This window comes from Triturus cristatus, chromosome 7, assembly GCF_964204655.1.
Source record: "Triturus cristatus chromosome 7, aTriCri1.1, whole genome shotgun sequence".
Taxonomy (NCBI): Eukaryota; Metazoa; Chordata; class Amphibia; order Caudata; family Salamandridae; genus Triturus; species Triturus cristatus.
Genome location: NC_140590.1, coordinates 305,290,624 through 305,309,079, shown reverse-complemented (window position 1 = coordinate 305,309,079; position 18,456 = coordinate 305,290,624). Strand labels below are relative to the sequence as shown.

Genomic DNA, 18,456 nt, shown 5'->3' with positions numbered 1-18,456 from the left:
GTACATTAAGATTTACCATAAAAATATTTTGATTATTTTTTCAAGTTTAATTAACTTTTTAAAATAAAGGGAAATATGATGGGTTAGAATCCTATCCCAAGCAATTGCCAGTGGGTAGACTATTTGCAAGCATACCTCCCAACACCATTTGTGCGATTAATTTGAAGCCATAAGTGGCCAAGATGATGCCCAAACTGGGGTCCCTTCCCCTCTGTGCCATAGGATCCAAGGTATACCTCACTGGGGTTACTTGTGTCTCCTTCTGGAGGGGGCTTATCCTGGCAGTTCGGGATGGACTGCTCCCATGAGGAGCAGGGTCAGTACTGATGGTGTAAGTTCCAAGTGCAGAGCTGAATTCCTATCCCTGAACAAACACAATTTTGCACAAAGATCAAAATTCTGAGCTGTGTGATAATTGATGTGCAAAATTCGAAATTTGCATATCATGCCTCAGTGAGAGACAAATATTAGGAGGTTTTCACCACATCTGTACCCCACCCTAGGGTATCAGTGTTTACTGGGTGCAGTAAATACCCTACCACAATCTAGAACTCAGAAGCAGACCTGGTGCTTCACTAAGCAAGAAAGTCTAAACTGCGCCTTTCTCATGGGTGTTTAAGAAGGGGCATTTCCAGAGACATGGACAGTGAATGCAAATGAGGTGAACAGCCATACATCCTATCCTAACTTTGTGGGCATTCACAACTATTTACTGCCTGAATGGTCCAGGTGTTACATTAATTTTCCCATTTTTACAGGAAAAAGAGACAAATGATCCAGTTTGAACTGTACACATTTCCTAATCCTATGTGCTCATAATCTACACAGTGCATAAAATCTGCATATGAAGGGTTAGGAATAGAGGTGTATCTTACCTTTTTTTATTGATACCATGCAGTAGTGTGTAAGTTACCACTGAATGCTTTGTGACTCAGATATACAGTTTAAGATTTCCACAATGCCCAGGGACACAATTCACTCTGGCACTTATGGCTGTCAATGTTTGTCAACCACAATTGTTTAGCCATAATAAGGGATTTCTGTTGAAGTCTAGATTACCAACGCTGTTGGGTATGAATTTCAAGAAGTGGATAGAATAACGAGATACATTGCATGGTGAGGAGTGCATTCAGAGGACTTCCTAAAAGAATTGACAGAGTAGCATGCAGAGCACGTTTATCTTGGATGTTCAGAGACATTTTAAGGCATGGGAAAAGTGGACTCAGGCCCAGGGCCCCAGCCTTTTAGGGGGCCCGCTGATGGGCCCAGCTCTGTGCTGCAGAAACTCTTGCCCCAATTACCTTGAATAATTCCTAAACAGATGAGTTTAAATACCGTTTTCCTTTATTTTACTTTTAATGTGGGTGATGTGTGAGAATCTATTACAGACATTTTGCAGAACAAAGGGGCAGATTTATGTTGCACTTGCGCCACTTTTGCGCCGCCGTTGCGTCACTTTTGTGACGCAGCAGCGGCGCAAATCCTGCGCCTTGGTGCGGGGTATTTACAACGTGACGCATCTGGGAGATGCGTCACGTTGTAAAGCCCTGCGCCACATGTAGGCGTTCCAGGGCAGGTGGGGGCATTCCGGCGCAGGAACGCCTCCTAAAAGTGGCTGAGTGAAATCTACAAGATTTCACTCAGTCACTTTTGAGCCCATGCTGCGTCAAAAACCTGCGCCTGCTTGAAGCAGGCGTAAGGATTGACGCAGCATTGTGCAGATAGGGCCCCCCAGAGCATTGCTGGAGCTGTGTCGCGCTTGCGACGCAACTCCAGCAATGCGCCACTTTTACGGCACAGATGCGTGACGCATCTGTGCCGTTTTTGCCCCATGGTGCGCCGCATTATAAATGCGGCGCATTCATGATGGCGGAGCTGGGGCGCAAAATAACTGGCGCATCCCTGCTGATATGCAGGGATGCACCAGTTATTATAAATCTGCCCCAATGTGTTTGTGTCATACAACGTCCACAAAAAAAAGTTCGTTTTAGATCAAAACAGGACCTCACTTATGAGAAATGGGAGGGTGTCACAGAGATTATTTGCAGTAATATTAGTGAGCTGCAGCTGGATTACAATACTGAAAACACATGTTACTATCTCTGAATACTAGATTTAAACACATTAAGAGTTTGGACTTGGGTGCCTTTGTACTGTAAGGGAACTGGCCAAAAAGGGCATGAAATAGCTGAAACTGGATCACCAATTCAAAGCTGTTCTGATCAGGGTCCCCAAAATATGCTTGGCCCAGGGCCCCCAAAATCCTTAAGATGTCCCTAAGGATGTTGGGTGTGAAGACAGTGTAAGGGAAGTGAGCCACAGTGGGGTTACTGCAAACCAAGACCAGACAGCTACCTTCGCCGTCACGATCAGAGTGAGACCTAGGGTAACCTTATAGGCATCAAATGTTGATCCTTTGTCTACCACCTTTGCCGGTGCAGGAGGCCAAAGGAAAGAGGACAACATGTCCCTTTGTTGAAAGGGATAAAAATCCTTCAACCTATATTAGCAATGAGTCAATGAGTCAAATGATGGATGTGAAATAGAGGGAGGAGTTTTCAAGGAGAGGAATGGTACCAATGTATTGATGGTTTTGGTCTTTGTTGAGACGGATGGTAAGTCATTGGCATTTAGGGGGAGCACAAAAAAGTATACACACAGTTACGAAAGACTCTTGCTGTGCGGTGAGAGTGATGGGATTCTGGGTTTAAATACTTCTCACCCAGGAGCATGATGCACAGCATGTTTTATTCCATCAAGTACTCCATAAAACCAGAGTAGCTAGGATTTTCTCTGAGGACAGAAGGGTATAATTACTCCTAAGACGACTCTGCTAAATATCTTTGACGATCTTCAATTGGACTGAAACATGGAGTCTTTCCTCACTCTGCACCTGGCGCTAAAAAAGAGGGACATTTCTCAAAATTGACAAAACTGCAAAGTTCCAAGACTGGAGAGGTGGGTTCATAGAATCGACTCATGTACGTTGTCGATGAGGTCTATGAATGCTCTTAAAAGCACAGTAAGAGCGGGGATGAATTATTTGGACCTTGATTAACTATAGCTAACATATTGTTGCATCCCAGGCCCGGACTTCTCATCTTGTGTATTTCCTTGAGCCCTCTTGCAGAGAAAGTATGTCAACGTCCCATCAGGAACAGGGAAAAGAGACCCCTGAATCTCTCCCAAACGTCCCGGAAAAGATCCTCTTTAGTAGTGAATATGACAAAGACTAAACATCTATTAACAGTTGCCCTCACTCTTTCAGCAAAGGCAGCACACACAAGACAACTGGACTAGTGTCACTTGTGGCTTTTATTTGAAGGCAGATTAGCACAGAACACATTCGGAAATACAGTAGCAAATAGAATGATCATTCTGACGAGAAAGAAGGAACAGAAAGTAAGTAGTATGGAAAGAGGCAACCTGTTATTCTAGCTAATTATCCTCCTGACTGGGACTTGCTAATTAGATTTAGCATTTAAAAAATCATGCTGTAAGATAGGTGCAGTACGTTATTGCATGCCTCTGATGGGATCCCTCTGATAGAGATGATCATAAACGGACGTTACGTACCTACAAAACTACTGTGATTAAAGAGAAACAGGACTATTTCTCCAATTTGACGGTTTCCCTTTCCTCGTCTAAAGAATTGTTCAAAATATTTGATTCCTTATGCTCCCTTCAGACACCTGACCCAGTGGTGTACTCACAGGAGCTTTGTAACAATATTTCTGATTTCTTCTATAAGAAAATCTCGGACATTCATGGGGACCTGGAAGCCCAAAGGAACCTGTTAGATGACGGTTCCCTATTGGACATTAAGGCCTCAGAATTTTGGCGTAAGGACTCTAATAAGTCACTTGTCCTTTTTCCGCCGCTCTCTCTTGAAGGTCTTAATGTCCTACTTGACAGAACTAAGTCTGCTTCTCCTGTGGACCCCTGTCCCTTAAAAGTCTTAAAGGAGTGCAGGGAGATCCTTTTGCCCCCATTGCTGGAAGTAATGAACGAGGCTTTAATCCAAGGTATTTTTCCCCTGGCTTGGAAAAAGGCTATAGTGAAGCCTCTTCTTAAAAAGTCTTCCCTCGATCCCGGAGTATTGAAGAATTTTAGACCGATTTCTTTGCTACCTGCCCCTGCTAAGTTGTTTGAAGCCCATCTTAACCGTCATCTATCCACCTTCCTTGATTCCTCTGAGTTCCTAGATAGTTCTCAGCATGGATTCCGAAAATCTCATAGCACTGAATCTGCTTTGACTATGGTGATCAATAATATTCGTTGTAGGGTGGACTCTGGCCAGACGACCATTCTGGTCCTACTTGATCTCACTGCAGCGTTTGACACCCTCTCTCCCTCTATCCTAACTTCTAGGTTAAGGGAGGCAGGGGTGGCTGGCTCGGCCTTGGATCTCCTTGACTCTTTCTTACATTCTAGAGAGCAAAGAGTCATGCTGGGAGAGTTCCTCTCCCCTGCCAAATCTTTGCAATGCGGGGTGCCCCAAGGGTCTGCCTTAAGCCCTACTTTATTCAACATCTATGTGGCCCCCCTTGCTAGATTAGTAAGATCTCAGGGGATGGAGGTAGTGTCGTATGCCGACGACACTCAAATCATGGTGTCCCTAGCACACTCTGTTAGCACTTCCGCTGCTAGTTTTAGGTCATGTATGCAGATGGTGGCAGAGTGGATGGTCCTAAACTCATTGAAGCTTAATGCCGACAAAACAGAGGTCCTGGTTTTTGGTAAGGATCAGGACATCTGGTCTAATGATTGGTGGCCTACATCTCTAGGAACCTGCCCTTCCCCCTCCAAGTCGGCTCGAAACCTCGGTGTCATCTTTGATACTTCGTTGACCATGGATTTGCAGGTCAGCAGGACGGTATCTACCTGTTGGGGAGTCATTATGACCCTAAAAAAAATTATTCATTACCTTTCGCCATCGGCACGTAAGCAGACTGTGATTGCCCTGGGTGTTCGAGGCTGGATTACTGTAATTCATTTTACTCGGAGATTAATAAACATCTTATCCAGCGCCTCCAGGTTGTGCAAAATGCTGCTGCCAAATTCGTTTTGGCTCTCCCAATAGATTCCTCCGCTACAGCTGCCAGGATGTATCTTCACTGGCTCCCTATTCATCACAGGATTTCTTTTAAACTCCTATGCCTCACATACAGAGCCCTTCTCATCGGCCCCTCGGATGCGCTGGGGTCTTTGCTGACCCGTTACATTCCTAGTAGATATCTTCGCTCCTCGGATGCTAATCAACTGGTAGTCCCTCGAACCAAGAAGGTTAGATGGGGTAGCAGAGCTTTTTCTGCCGTTGCCCCGTTACTTTGGAATTCACTTCCTATGGAGATTAAATCTCAACCCTCTTTGGTTCTTTTTAGGAAATCTCTTAAGACCTGGTATTTTGAGAAGGCCTACCAGTAAGTTCCTTTTATCCTATAGTCAGTATTTTTTGGTAGGCGCCTTGACGCCCATTGGGCTTAGTAGCGCTATATAAGATTTGTTTCATTCATTCATTCATTCATGCCTGTTTGGTACAGACAGCTCGCCCAATCCCCGGAAGACCAGGTTCTGTCTGCGAGAAACAAGGATGTCAGTCAGTGTCCTTGGTGGTGGAGAAACAAGCTGCCCGAAATACAAGATTTGCCTCACAGCCTGAGGGATGAGGATGCTGTACTTGTACCGACTCACTGAGATACTATGAGAAGGGATTACTCCATGTTTACCCTATGATTACTGATACAATGCATGAAGAATGTCATGGAAATTCTTACAGTCTTCCCTATGAATTGCTCATAAAGGAGAGCACTGGCCTAAGCTAAACTAGTTTCCATTGTATGAATATATGAGCCCAAATCAGAGATCCTTCTATTTGGAAAGGATAGGGAGCTGTGGTCAGATCTATATTGGCCGGATCGTCTAAAACCTGCCCCACTTCCGAAGGAAACAGTAAAAAACTTGGGGTATGGTTTGATCAGGGACTAACCTTTGAGAAACAAACTAAAACGGTTGCGGGGGTCTTTTTCGGACTCCTGCGGGGTCTAAAGCCTTTGCTCGGGTTTTTCCCTCCTTCAGTGCGCCAGACTATCGTCCAGGCATCTATCCTTTCAAGACTGGACTACGGCAATTGCCTATATTTGGGAGCTACAAGAGCCAGCGTTAAGCGCCTCCAGAGGGTCCAGAATGCAGCAGCGCGGATTTTGGTCTCATTACCCAAGCATTGTTCAGCTGCACAGGTTCTCCCTAAACTCCACTGGTTGCCAGTGGACAAACGGATACAATTTAAAGCACTGTGCATCTCACACAAGATTCTGTCTAAACAGGCCCCACCAGGCCTTCTCCAGCTGATGGAGGCTTATACACCCAAGCGCCCTCTGCGTTCCGCTAACCTAGCTATGGTCTGCACCCCTCGAGTGTGGAAGGCTAGGGCAGGGGGGCACTCGTTCCGCTGGCTGGCGGCAAAATTATGGAACTCACTCCCGATCCCTATCAGAACCATTTCTAACCATCTGCCATTTCGTAAGGCTTTGAAGACTTGGCTTTTTCCCACTTCTACTATTTAACTGCCTCGATTTGCCTTGGTTGTCGTCTCTGGTCCTTGTACTGCGCTGGGACGCCTCGTTGCTGGGGCAGCCATGCGCATTATAAATCTGCAATAAATAAATAAAGCACGCTATCATAAGACACAAAGTTATGAGAAATGTTGGGTTCTACTCTGTCATGAATGATTGGAGGCCTTTGGCTATAAGCAGATGGTGAGGAGGTGAATGGTGGGATGGAAGCAGAACCCTGTACCCGAATATTTATGACACCCCAAAATTTAGATCGCCCCAAAATGTATCCTCAGGTTATTCTGCTCCAAGTTGATCTTATGTAAAAAGGCACTCTCCCCAACATCAATTTCGTAGAGTAGCTAAATAAATAATTGGGATCCCCTCAATAATTGATTTCTAGATCAGAGTAAAAGTTAAAGGATTTTATAAAACAATTCTCAAAATTAAGCAGTACAGAATAAATAACACGAAGATCCAAATGCAGAGTTATACAGCGTAGTCAAAGTCCCAAGTTAGCATCAAAATTTGAAAAGAATCGAGCAGCATCGCTAATAGAAAAAGAAAGTCTTCTGACTCACCCACTAAACCAGGGGTTCTTAAATCCAATTCTTACTGAACAAATTTAGAAAACACCAAATTCATCATGATATGATTGCAAGTAACCGTTTCTTTGGTATAGCAGAATAATCTATATCACTAAGAAATTTTATAAGCACTATCCCCTTTCTAAGTATGATTTAAGTATCTTCCATGTTCTTGCTACCCAAAGATGTTCAAACTAATAAGCAACATTTAACAATTAACTTTTACACCAATTAATAAGACCCAGCTCTGCAAATGAACAACAACAAAAGAGCTGTGAAAAAATGCAACAGTTAGTAACACTAGAAAATTAATTCAGAGCACAACAGGAAACTTACATCAACTTGTCTTCGCAGACCTGTGGGAAGAAAAGATGCACGGGGGACCAGAAGTGAGAGGGTGAGTTCAGGAGTGGAAAATATCAGCTTTCATTTTATCCAATATGGCATTTCATGTAAAATGTGGCACAATTAAATCATGTTAATAAACACAGCTCTATATGTCAAATTGAACTTGTTTCAACTGCAATCATATTAATTCAGCATTTGCATATCAAATCCCACATAAAAATCTGTGTTTGTCATTATTATTTTTGATGAAAATATAAACCCAGAACAACATTACTACAGTTCCCCCATACTTATTTTATAATCACTAAAACACTTTAATAAATCTTTATTAAACAGGAAATCATTCAGTTGGAATCATTCTCTGATCCTTTCTGTAATTCTCCTGCACTATCTTCAGCTGGTTGTAGACACAATGCTTAATATTCTCCAGATCATGCTCCTCAGACATCTTTCTTTTCATCAACCCATTATTACCTCTTTTTCCACATCCTCAGATCAAATACTCAAAAAATGTCAACAAAAGGAACAGAACAATTTCACAAATCATTATAATTATTACAGGTGCTAGAATTAGTTTCAATGTTACTCCAACCATATTATTTATCCACTCACTAACCTTGTTAAAACCCTTCCCAAACTCACTAAACCAGGAACCTACAGCTTCTCATAGACCAGGTTCTTCAAAAGATTCAATTGCATGCAAGGTATTAGTAGTATTAAAAAATATATATTTATAACCCAACTATTATCAGGCACATAGGTACACCTTTTGGCTTTAATTACCTTGCAAACTCCACGCTCCTTCGCCAAAAAGAATACATAATGCTAAGCAATTCTCCATACCCTTAGCCCTAATAGTAATCATTTCTGCATTCACTTGTTTTATGTCTACAGCTGTGCCCACTGCATTCTCATCTACTATAGTGGACAGACATCAAATCATCACATCATTCATTGCCACACATATAGAAGGAATCATAGCATCTAACATATCTAAAACAAATCTTTCAAAACTTTGTTTCACTCTTCTCCATCACATCCATTTCATTGACATGATAAACTCTAGGAAACACCAAAGCAAGATAGCTAGATCCAACCCAATTATTCAGTAAATGGAAAGAAGAAGTCTTTCCACAAACATAATATATCCCTCTCAAAATCAGCTCTCCACTTGTCAAATAATTCCCACTCACCTCATAACGTTTTCCTACGAATTCAGCCTTACTATTTTTCAAAGGTCATCATCGTACCATACACAACTCACCCTTTTGCTCCTGCTCCATACCCAACCGTCTAATACCACAACCTCTGAGGCGGAAGCCTGAGGCATTATTTGCTCGTTTTTTTTAAAACTTTGTATAAATTGCTGAAACTGTTTTTAATACTTATTGACCTCACCCTGAGCTCTTATTCAGGCTTAGCGCCAAGCAGGCACCCCACAAGCAACGGAGCTAGCGCTGCTTCGTGGGACAGTTGTTTTGACGGCCGCCATCGCTGCACACGCGAGGCCACGCCCACCTGACAGGCCACGGCCACCCCCCGCCTATAAGTAGCGCTGAACGATAGCGCGCTCATCTAATATCACAACCTCTGAGGCGGAAGCCGGAGGCATTATTTGCTCGTTTTTTTTAAAACTTTGTATAAATTGCTGAAACTGTTTTTAATACTTATTGACCTCACCCTGAGCTCTTATTCAGGCTTAGTGCCAAGCAGGCACCCCACAAGCAACGGAGCTAGCGCTGCTTCGTGGGACAGTTGTTTTGACGGCCGCCATCGCTGCACACGCGAGGCCACGCCCACCTGACAGGCCACGCCCACCCTCTCCCTAAATGTGCCTCCCACGTAAGCGCAGCGGACGAGCGCAGCGGACGAGCGCAGCGGGAGCGCCGTTTGCGCGCCGAAGGCGTGCCAAGGGCAAGCCCGTCTGCGCCCGTCCGCGACCAGACGCGGCCCAGGGCCCGTCCCCCTGGCCATACCACCTCAGACCGGTGTGGGATGGCAGCCTATACGAGGCAGGCGTTACTACATCTGCGCAAGGTGCTGCCGCCGGAATGCGCACATACGCTGCACGTGGAGCAATGGCCTCTGAAGTGTGAGGGTTGCGGCTATACTATCTTCAGAGACCAAGAGATGAGTAAGGAAGGTAACAAACTTTCTGCCTTTCTACTGAACTGTCGATCATTGAAACATCATAGCTTGAACATTTATGACATGCTGATAGATGACAACCCTGACTTGGTCTTCTTGACAGAAACATGGTTGGATGAGCAATCCCTCCCTGATATTATAGAGGTCCTACCCTCCGGCTATAACATTCTCCAAATTAATAGAGGGAGTCAGAGGGGGGGGGGGATAGCTATTGTCCATAAAATTGAGCTTCCATGTTCTCTCGAACCGACTGACATTAACAACTGTGAAACTGGACTATTTTCCATCTCGGTTGGCCCTAATTGCACCATTAAGGGCTACCTTATCTACCGCCCTCCTGGTGTGGCGACCGCGTTCATTGAGAGCCTCCTGGAGGCTCTAACGCAATCTGCTTTACGCCATAATAAGTTCATGATTGTAGGAGACCTCAACGTGCATCTGGATGATGTCAACTGCAGGGAGGCTGTATTCCTGATTAATTCGCTGAGAGCTCTTATGTTTGTGTTGGCCGATAACAGAGCCACCCACCAAGCAGGGCATTTGCTGGATCCAATCTTTGTAAATTGGGAAGATATAAGCGTATCTGCCCCGATTAAGATCCTGTGGTCAGATCATTATTTGATCCCTTTTATACTTAGAAGATTGCCCAACAGGGGGCCTATACAGAAACCCCCCGCTATTAGGCGCAGGGACTGGAGGAAATTCAGTCACGATGTCTTCAGTCAAGCCCTAGGACAGGAACCCCCAAAGCTCAGCGACAACTTGGTTGAGGCGTGCAGGATGTATGATGAATGGGTTGAGAGTGCACTGAATAAAGTTGCCCCCTGGACTCAGAAAGCCATGGCTCGGAGCACGAAATCCGCTCCGTGGTTTACCGCTGAGCTGCGAGCCGCCAAAACCAAATGTAAGACTCTGGAGCGTAGATGGAGAGTGGAATACGCCCCCTCACTACGTGAAGTCTACAAGAGTGAATTAAAGTCTTATCATAGACAGATTAGGAAATCTAAAAGAGACTACTATAATAAGAGGATTGACTGCTCCGAGAACACATCTAAAGAGCTATTTATGATTTTGAAGGAACTCTCCGCCCCTCTAGCAAGTTCAGGGGAAGTCCCCCCCTCGACAGAGTCATGCAATGAGATTGCAGACTTCTTTATAGGGAAGGTAGAAAAGATCTATGCATCTTTTCAGATTAACACAGAACCCACATATTCGCCTAACCCTAACTGTGAAAAACAGGTTATGAACAAACTTAGGAAGTTTGTGGTCCCCCAAACAGAGGAGCTAATTAACATCTTATCGGACATTCACTCTGGCTCTCCCTTAGATGTGGTCCCAGCGAGGATTCTTCGCAGTCATCTTCCCCAGGTAGCGGAGCACATAGGTAACATGGCCTCTCTTTCCTTCCATGAATGTCTAGTTCCGGACGTCTGGAAATTGGCCCAAGTTGTCCCGATAAAAAAGAAAGCCCATATTAGCATAACACAACTAGACAACCTTAGACCAATCTCCCTCCTCCCCTACTGTGCGAAGGTAGTAGAGAAATTGGTCAACCGACAGCTGGTGAGCTTTGTGGAGGAAAATAAGCTCCTCCACTCGTCTCAGTCGGGATTCAGAGCCAAACATTCGACGGAGACCGCCCTCCTTCTTTCTACGGAACTGTTGCGGTGTCAGGCGGATGAGGGTCACACGGCCGCACTGGTCCTATTGGACTTAAGTGCGGCGTTTGACACCGTATCACACTCCGTATTACTGGACCGTCTGAGTGAGAAGGGAATAACCGGGCCTGCCCATGAGTGGTTGGTTTCCTTCCTTAAAAACAGGAGATTTCAAGTGCATTGTCCACCATGCAAATCCAGTATAAGATGTCTTAGACAAGGGGTTCCACAGGGCTCGATTTTGAGCCCCAAGTTATTCAATCTGTACATGGAACCCCTTGCCAAACTGGTGGAGTCATATGGTGTTGCCATAGTCTCTTATGCAGATGATACACAACTGGTGATCAACCTGTCCCGTGATCCAGTTGTGGATGCTGAGAAATTCTCGGCCTGCTTGGTGGCACTTGATGGGTGGATGAAGCAGAACTATCTCCGCCTCAATGGTAAAAAGACGGAAGTTCTTATTGTTGGTCCCTGTCCTTCCATCTGGACATCTGCCTGGTGGCCCATAGAACTGGGCTCTGTCCCTGTCCCGGTGGACACAGTCAAAAACCTCGGCATACTTCTTGATTCTAATCTAGCCTACACTAATTATGTGGGTAATGTTGTCGGTAAATGCTATGGCATTTTGAAGGTCCTGAGGAAAATCCTGGACCTACTGCCTCCTAGCACCAGAAAAACAATGGTACATGCCTTGGTCACCTCCCATTTAGATTATGGGAATTCCCTCCTATGTGGACTCAGTAAAAAAGGTCTAATGCAGTTGCAATGCGTCCAGAATGCAGCCGCCAGGCTTGTCCTGAACCTCCCTAGGAGGGCCTCTGGGAAACATGCATTGCGTTCCCTGCATTGGCTTCCAATAAAGGAACAAATTAAATTTAAAACGATGTGCATTACCCACCGCATAGCTCATATAAAAGCACCTTCATATCTCCAGGATTTGCTTCCTATCTATCGTCCTTCACGCCCTCTTAGGTCGATGGGCAGCATGCTATTAGTAGTTCCACGGATTCACAGAGCAAGGATGGGAGGACGGTCCTTTAGACACCTTGCCAGTAAAGGCTGGAATGACCTACCCATCGAATTGAGGATGGAACCGTCTGAAACTAGGTTCAGACAAAGGTTGAAAACCCATCTTTTCCCCAAGACATAATTCAGTATAGTTTCCCCTGGCCCAAGTGCTCCCCCTCCGTGAGCTAAGCTGAAGAGATGTTTAGTGGGATTGTCTGCGCGGGGACGCACTGTTCCTTGTGCAACCATGCGCTTAACAAATGCCAATAATAATAATAATAACCTAAAATGCGTATTTGACCATCTAAATTCCTCCTCTTCCTTTACCTGTTCTATTATAGCTTTCCTCTCACTAAAATCTGTCATAATCTTTACTCCTCTTTCGTTTAATTTCCAATAGCTAGTTTTCCTCTTAACTCAAACAACACAAATAGTCCCATTTAGTAATTTCTGTTTCATGCTTGGTTTGTACAACAACTCTTGAAAATGTACCATATTTAACATTCTTGTTACCTGCTTCTGTAGGTTAATCCTCTAAAGACACACTGATATCCGGCAAGTAGGGTGATAGAAAATCATTATTATTAAAGATAGCAACATACACATTGTAGATCATTAAATAAGGTAATGTAATTTGCATGCAGATTGCACCCTCGCTAGCAGTAATAGGAAGAAAGGTACACACAAAACATTAACTAATCTACGTAATGTCTACATATCCTCTTCTCATTCTAGTATAGATATTATCTTGACATCTACTAAATTATCTTTATGCGCCAATGTATGATGTTTTACTTAATGTTTAATTGCATGTTGATTTAACATCTCTAGAAACGTATCCTATCAGAGATACTAGGCACCCCAATAGTCCAACTAAAACTAAAAATATTATTAATATAATTATTAATCCTTTTTTAAAGCATTTGCTCTACTTCATCTTCTAATGGAGACAAAACGAAATTATCTATCTATATGTCTCCAACAACAACAAGCTTTGGCAAAGCCGATAGGTCTCGCCTATGCAATATCTTTTGGCTACGTTAATGTTTAGCCACGTTGCACAGCAGTGCAGCTGCTGTGTAGCATGTTTGAAAGTATAAAACAAGCATTGGCAAAGCCAGTAGGCCTGGCCTTGGCCTCCAGTATTTGATCAATTCTTGTTTTGTCATGATTTTTTCAAAACATTATTGTTCAGGAAGCAGCCCTGCCGGGCCTTCAGCAAACTAGAAAAAATGGCTAAAAACGAAAATGTTTTTGGTCTCAAAAAGCACACATTACCATAGCACTCCATGGCACTGAAGGAAGCTAAGTTATGTGGGTATGGGTTCATTGTAAAAGGACAGCATACTATAATTCATAGTGAAGACCATGGTTGACGTGGGATGACGCATTGCCTCTTGATGCTTGTGCAAATGGGTGGAAGAAATATGTGAATGAGTCACACAGACAAATGGGTGACATGTGCCTGAAACTCTTGTAAATAATGATGTTATATACATAATTTTAATAAAATGAAAAGTTCTTGGCTAACACATACCTATAAAAGCCAATTGTTCAGAAGATAGAAAGGAAGAAGAAAAAAGCAAGAAAGGAAGTGAAAGTAAAAGAAAAAAGGCAGGAAAGAATTAAGGAAAAAATGAAAGCAAACAAAAAGAAAGAAGGAAGGAAAGTGAAAAGAAGGAAAGGAAGAAAGAATGGAAAGAAAGAATGAAAGAATAAAAGAAAGAATAGAAGCAACAATGAAAGAAAGAAAGAAAATGAAAAGGAAGGAAAGAAAGAAGTGATGAGAGAAAGAAAGCAGCAAAGAAGGAAAGAAAAAAACAGAAAGACGTAAAAGAAGGAAGGAGCAAAGACTAAATGAAAGAAGGTAGGAAAGAAACAAAGAAGGAAAAAACAGAGGAAAGAAGGAAAAAATTGGTACCGGTGCTGCAAATCAAACGTAATATTGGCTGGATTTCTCCCTGGCCAAAATTTATTAAAGAACCATTAAACGTGTTCTGAAGAATTGGGTGCTTATGAATTCATATCGTATAATATTGAAGCGTTCTGTTTTTGTGCTGGATACATAGTAAAACAAGCAATTGCATAGCCAATATGTCTTGCCTTTGGGACCTTATAAGTGTTTAGCCATGCAGCATATTATCCTGGGTGTGTTTGAGTATATTGGAAGTATGCTTAGTGGGATTGTGTGTTATGGGGTGTAATTATGTGGAAGGTTATTTTGTGTTGTGGCGTATTATGTAGTGGAGTTTAAATATGTGGTGTATTGTAGAATTGTGTGGTCCGATGTGTGATTATGGAGTGTGTATTGGATGTATGTGGTGTGTCATGTAATTGTGTTGTTGATTGCAATTATGTGGTTTGTTGTGGAACTATGTGGTGTGGGATAGAAATGTGTTGAGCTGAATTGTGTGGGGTGGAACTGTGTGGGCTGTAGTGAAATGTTGCTGATGAAATTATGTGGCATGGTGCGAAGTGTTTTTATGTGGATTGTTGCAATGTGGTATAGTTTGCTTTTATGTGGTGTGTAATTATGTGGTAGTAAGTAGAGTGTTATTATGTGGAGATGAATTATGTTGTGTCGCGTGGTATTATGTGGAGTGTAAATATTCTGGGTGGTGTTGATTTGTGTGGTGGTGAATTGTATGGTATGGTATTGTGTGTCAAACTAAACACCCAGGCATGCCATATGGTACCCAAGCTAGTGGAGTAAAAAAAAGAAAGCAAACCAGCTCCACTGTTAAATTAATGAAGTGTAATTTTATCTTAAAATGCAAATGGCAACAGTTTGAGTATAAGCAGTTTAAAACAAGAATGGTCTGGTCTCTCACACACACACAAATCCCTTAATGCAACAGTAGATGTGGGGAGGCACGCACGGAGCAAACATATACCACCAGTATTTAGATTTCCCTTGGCAACTGCCACAAAGATTGGATTGCTTGACCCGGGCCCCATAAATACACCTTTAGAGGCAAGAAGGCAGACAAGGTAAATAAGGCTATTGAGGGGCTGAGAAGGATGTGTGTAGAAAGCTGGCTCTGCATATGATACTGCCACTAGGGGGTAATGCCGTGCAGGGGTTCCCCAAAAGTGTACAGGGTTCAATGTTAAATGCAAAGTGCTCTATTAGTGGTAGTGTAGGCAGGCAGCCTTACTCCTAACACAGAGGAGTGTAAGACATTTTCTTCACAACATTGATCAATAATGGACACACGACTCAAAGAAGGAGATCCAGACAAATTTTATAAAATTAAACTTTGTTTTTACTTAATTTTGAGACCCAGGTCTTCGTAGTCAGGTCAGTAAAATTTTAATTAAAACTACTTTTCACTTTGAAAAATAGACATTTTTTTTTTTACACAGTCCATTATTTTATCCTATGGGGGAACCAATATTGCAATTACACACGTGAGTGTTTAACTTTCAATCTTAGTCTTCAGAGTCAAAAGTCAGCAAGGGCCAGGGACCAAATCTGCATCATCAGCTTCTCAGGGGCGGCCGCGTGCTGAGGTCAAAGCAATGCTTAACAATGGAGACAGGGGGTACCTGGAGCCAAACTGCTTGCTGGTAAGTAAATCGGTTACAGGGGCCAAGCTTTGGGGGTTAGCACGGGGGGCACAAAACAGCACTAAGCATACACCACCAGCAGCACAGTGGTAATTGGGTTAAGGGTGCAAATTTTACATTTGGTGCCCATTGCTTTTCAATGAGGATCTTCCTGTTGGCAAAGAGGCTGCAGGCATGGCACCGGAGGTTGCAAAAGGAAGCTCAATGACAGCATAGGTAAGTTGGGATGTAGGGGTTCGTAGGGGCACCGTCGGTTCAGTTCACCAAGGCCCAGGGGTTTCGAGTGCAGGGGTGCCTTTCCAAGTTGTAGACTTCTTACTGGAGCCGGTCATGGTTGGGGGGATCCTCTGGATTCACACTGCAGGCGCCATCGTGGAGGTCAGGAGCGGTCAGCCAATGCTGGACATGAGTTAGGATCGCTGGGTAGACTTCACTGCACAGGTGAGCCACCCAGACTCGGGCTGTGGGCATCGGGTGCAGGGTGCGCAGGGTACGCAAATCCGCCTGGATCCAGAGTCTTTGGAGTCATTTTCTTCTGGACAGGTCTGATGTCCACAGGAGATTGGAGCCTTTTTTGAAGCCAACAGTCCTACCAGGGGTTTCAGAGAATGCTGTTGCAAAACAGGAAGCAGGAGGCAGGCCGGTAGGGCTGGAGCCAAGGCAGTTGTCATCTTCTGGCTTTTGCTGCAGGGTGTCATCTTTCCTTTTAGGTCATCGCAGATCTGAGGGCCAGGTCTGGGGGAGCCACCTAAATACTAAATTTAGGAGGCATTTTAGGGTAGTAGCAGGTAGGGCCAATGGGCACCTTACCTGGGGTGACTACCCCTTCTATTATGTCATCCTCCTTTGGGAGGGGGCATAGACCTAGCCCTGATTGGAGGAGTCCCCCATCTTCATGATAGCGGGGACGGAAAGTTGTGCTTCACCTCGCTTCTCCCACCTTAGGGGTGGAATTTTCAGAGGTGGGCACACCTCCTATCTTTTTCAATTTTCCTGCTGGTTTTCCCCACCCAAAGTGGGGGTGTAAAACAGGGGTTGCCATCTGCCTCTAGTAGCAGAGGCTGGGGTTTGCATTACAAAGACGGCAGGTCTTTGAAGCTTCCCCTTTTCAAGCATTGGTCCATCCTGGGGGAGAAAGCATGACACCTCCATCATGGATGCACATTGTTTCTGGTCCCAGATAGCAGGGGCTCTCTACCCAGGTGTCCAGAAACATGTCTGATTGTGGCTGGCTGCCTTAAGCCGGTCAGAGACCACACTAGGTTTAGTAGGGATTCAGGGGGCACCTCTGTGGTGCCTTCTGGGTACATGGTACAATAAATCCCACACTGGCATCGGTGTGGATTTATTGAAAAGAGTAGTAGGTCTCCGGAGGGTGCGTGGAATGCGAGGTGGTAGTTGAAGAACGCAGGTAATGCATCATGTAGGGCTTTGCAGGCATGTGTGAGGAGCTTGAAGGTGATTCTTTTGTTGAATGGGAGCCAGTGGAGGTCTCCCAGGTGGCTAGTGATGTGGCTGCAGCGGGAGATGTTGAGGATGAGTCTGGCAGAGGCATTCTGAATGTTCTGCAGTTTCTTGAGGAGTTTCTGTGTGATACCAGCGAAGAGTGTATTGCTGTGGTCTATTCTGCTACTGATGAGTGCATGGGTGACAGTCTTTCTGGACTCTGTGGGGATCCACTTGAAAATCAACTTGAAAATCTTTCGGAGCAGGCAACGCGTGTGAAAGTAGGATGATAAGATGGCATTGATCTGGTGGCTTATGGTGAGCAAGGAGTCCAGGATAATACCAAGATTCCGTGCATGGTCTGTGTGTGTGGTGGGTGATACCAAGCACTGGGGGTCACCAAGAAACATCCCAGGCTGAAGGGGTGGAGCAAATGATGAGGGATCCGGTCTACTCTGAATTGAGGCAGCTGTTCTTCATACAGGTGGCAATAGCCTTCATCCCGTTGTGGAAGTTGTTCTTGGGTGTCATCTGGGTGGGAAACGATGATGAGTCCGTGGTTCCTGACGATGACCTTGAGCAGAGCCATGTAAATGTTGAAAAGAGTGGGGCTCAGGGAGGAACCCTGAGGCTCTCTGCAGCTGATCTCTGTGGGTTCCATGAGGAACGGAGGTAGTCTGACTCTGTGTTTGGTCAGTGAGGAAGGAGCGGATCCATTCCAGGGCTTTCTCATGGATTCCAGTGTTGTGGAGTCTTGTGTGCAGTGGTTGCTTTGGAAGCCAGATTGGGAGAGGTCCAGGATGTGGTTCGCTTCGATGAACTCAGAAAGTTGGGTGTTGCTGGCCTTCTCGATGACCTTGGCTGAGAAGGGGAGAAGAGAGATGGGTCCGAAGTTCTTGATGTCCATCAGTTCGACAGAGGATTTCTTCAGCAAGAGTTGATCCCTGCATGTTTCCAGTCTTCTGGGAAGGTGGCAGAGTAGATGGAGCAGTTGATGATATGGCAGAGTTCGGGGGCGATGGTGGTGGCTGCTCTGTTGAAGATGTGATGCGGGCAGGAGTCCAAGGCTTCTCTGGAGTGGATACTCTTCATGATCTTAAGGGTATTGTCCGCGGTGAAGGGAGTCCAGTTGAG

At 44.5% G+C, this 18,456-nt stretch overlaps 1 long non-coding RNA gene across 1 annotated transcript in view; it reads right to left on the bottom strand.

Annotated features, from left to right (window-relative positions):
* The window catches only part of LOC146809523 (uncharacterized), a 111,803-nt gene that overhangs the window by 30,315 nt on the left and 63,032 nt on the right, over positions 1 to 18,456 (bottom strand). Inside the window, exon 3 of the long non-coding RNA XR_014966448.1 lies at positions 7,478 to 7,497. This is a non-coding gene — a long non-coding RNA (uncharacterized LOC146809523). The remainder of the gene's footprint in view (positions 1 to 7,477; positions 7,498 to 18,456) is intronic.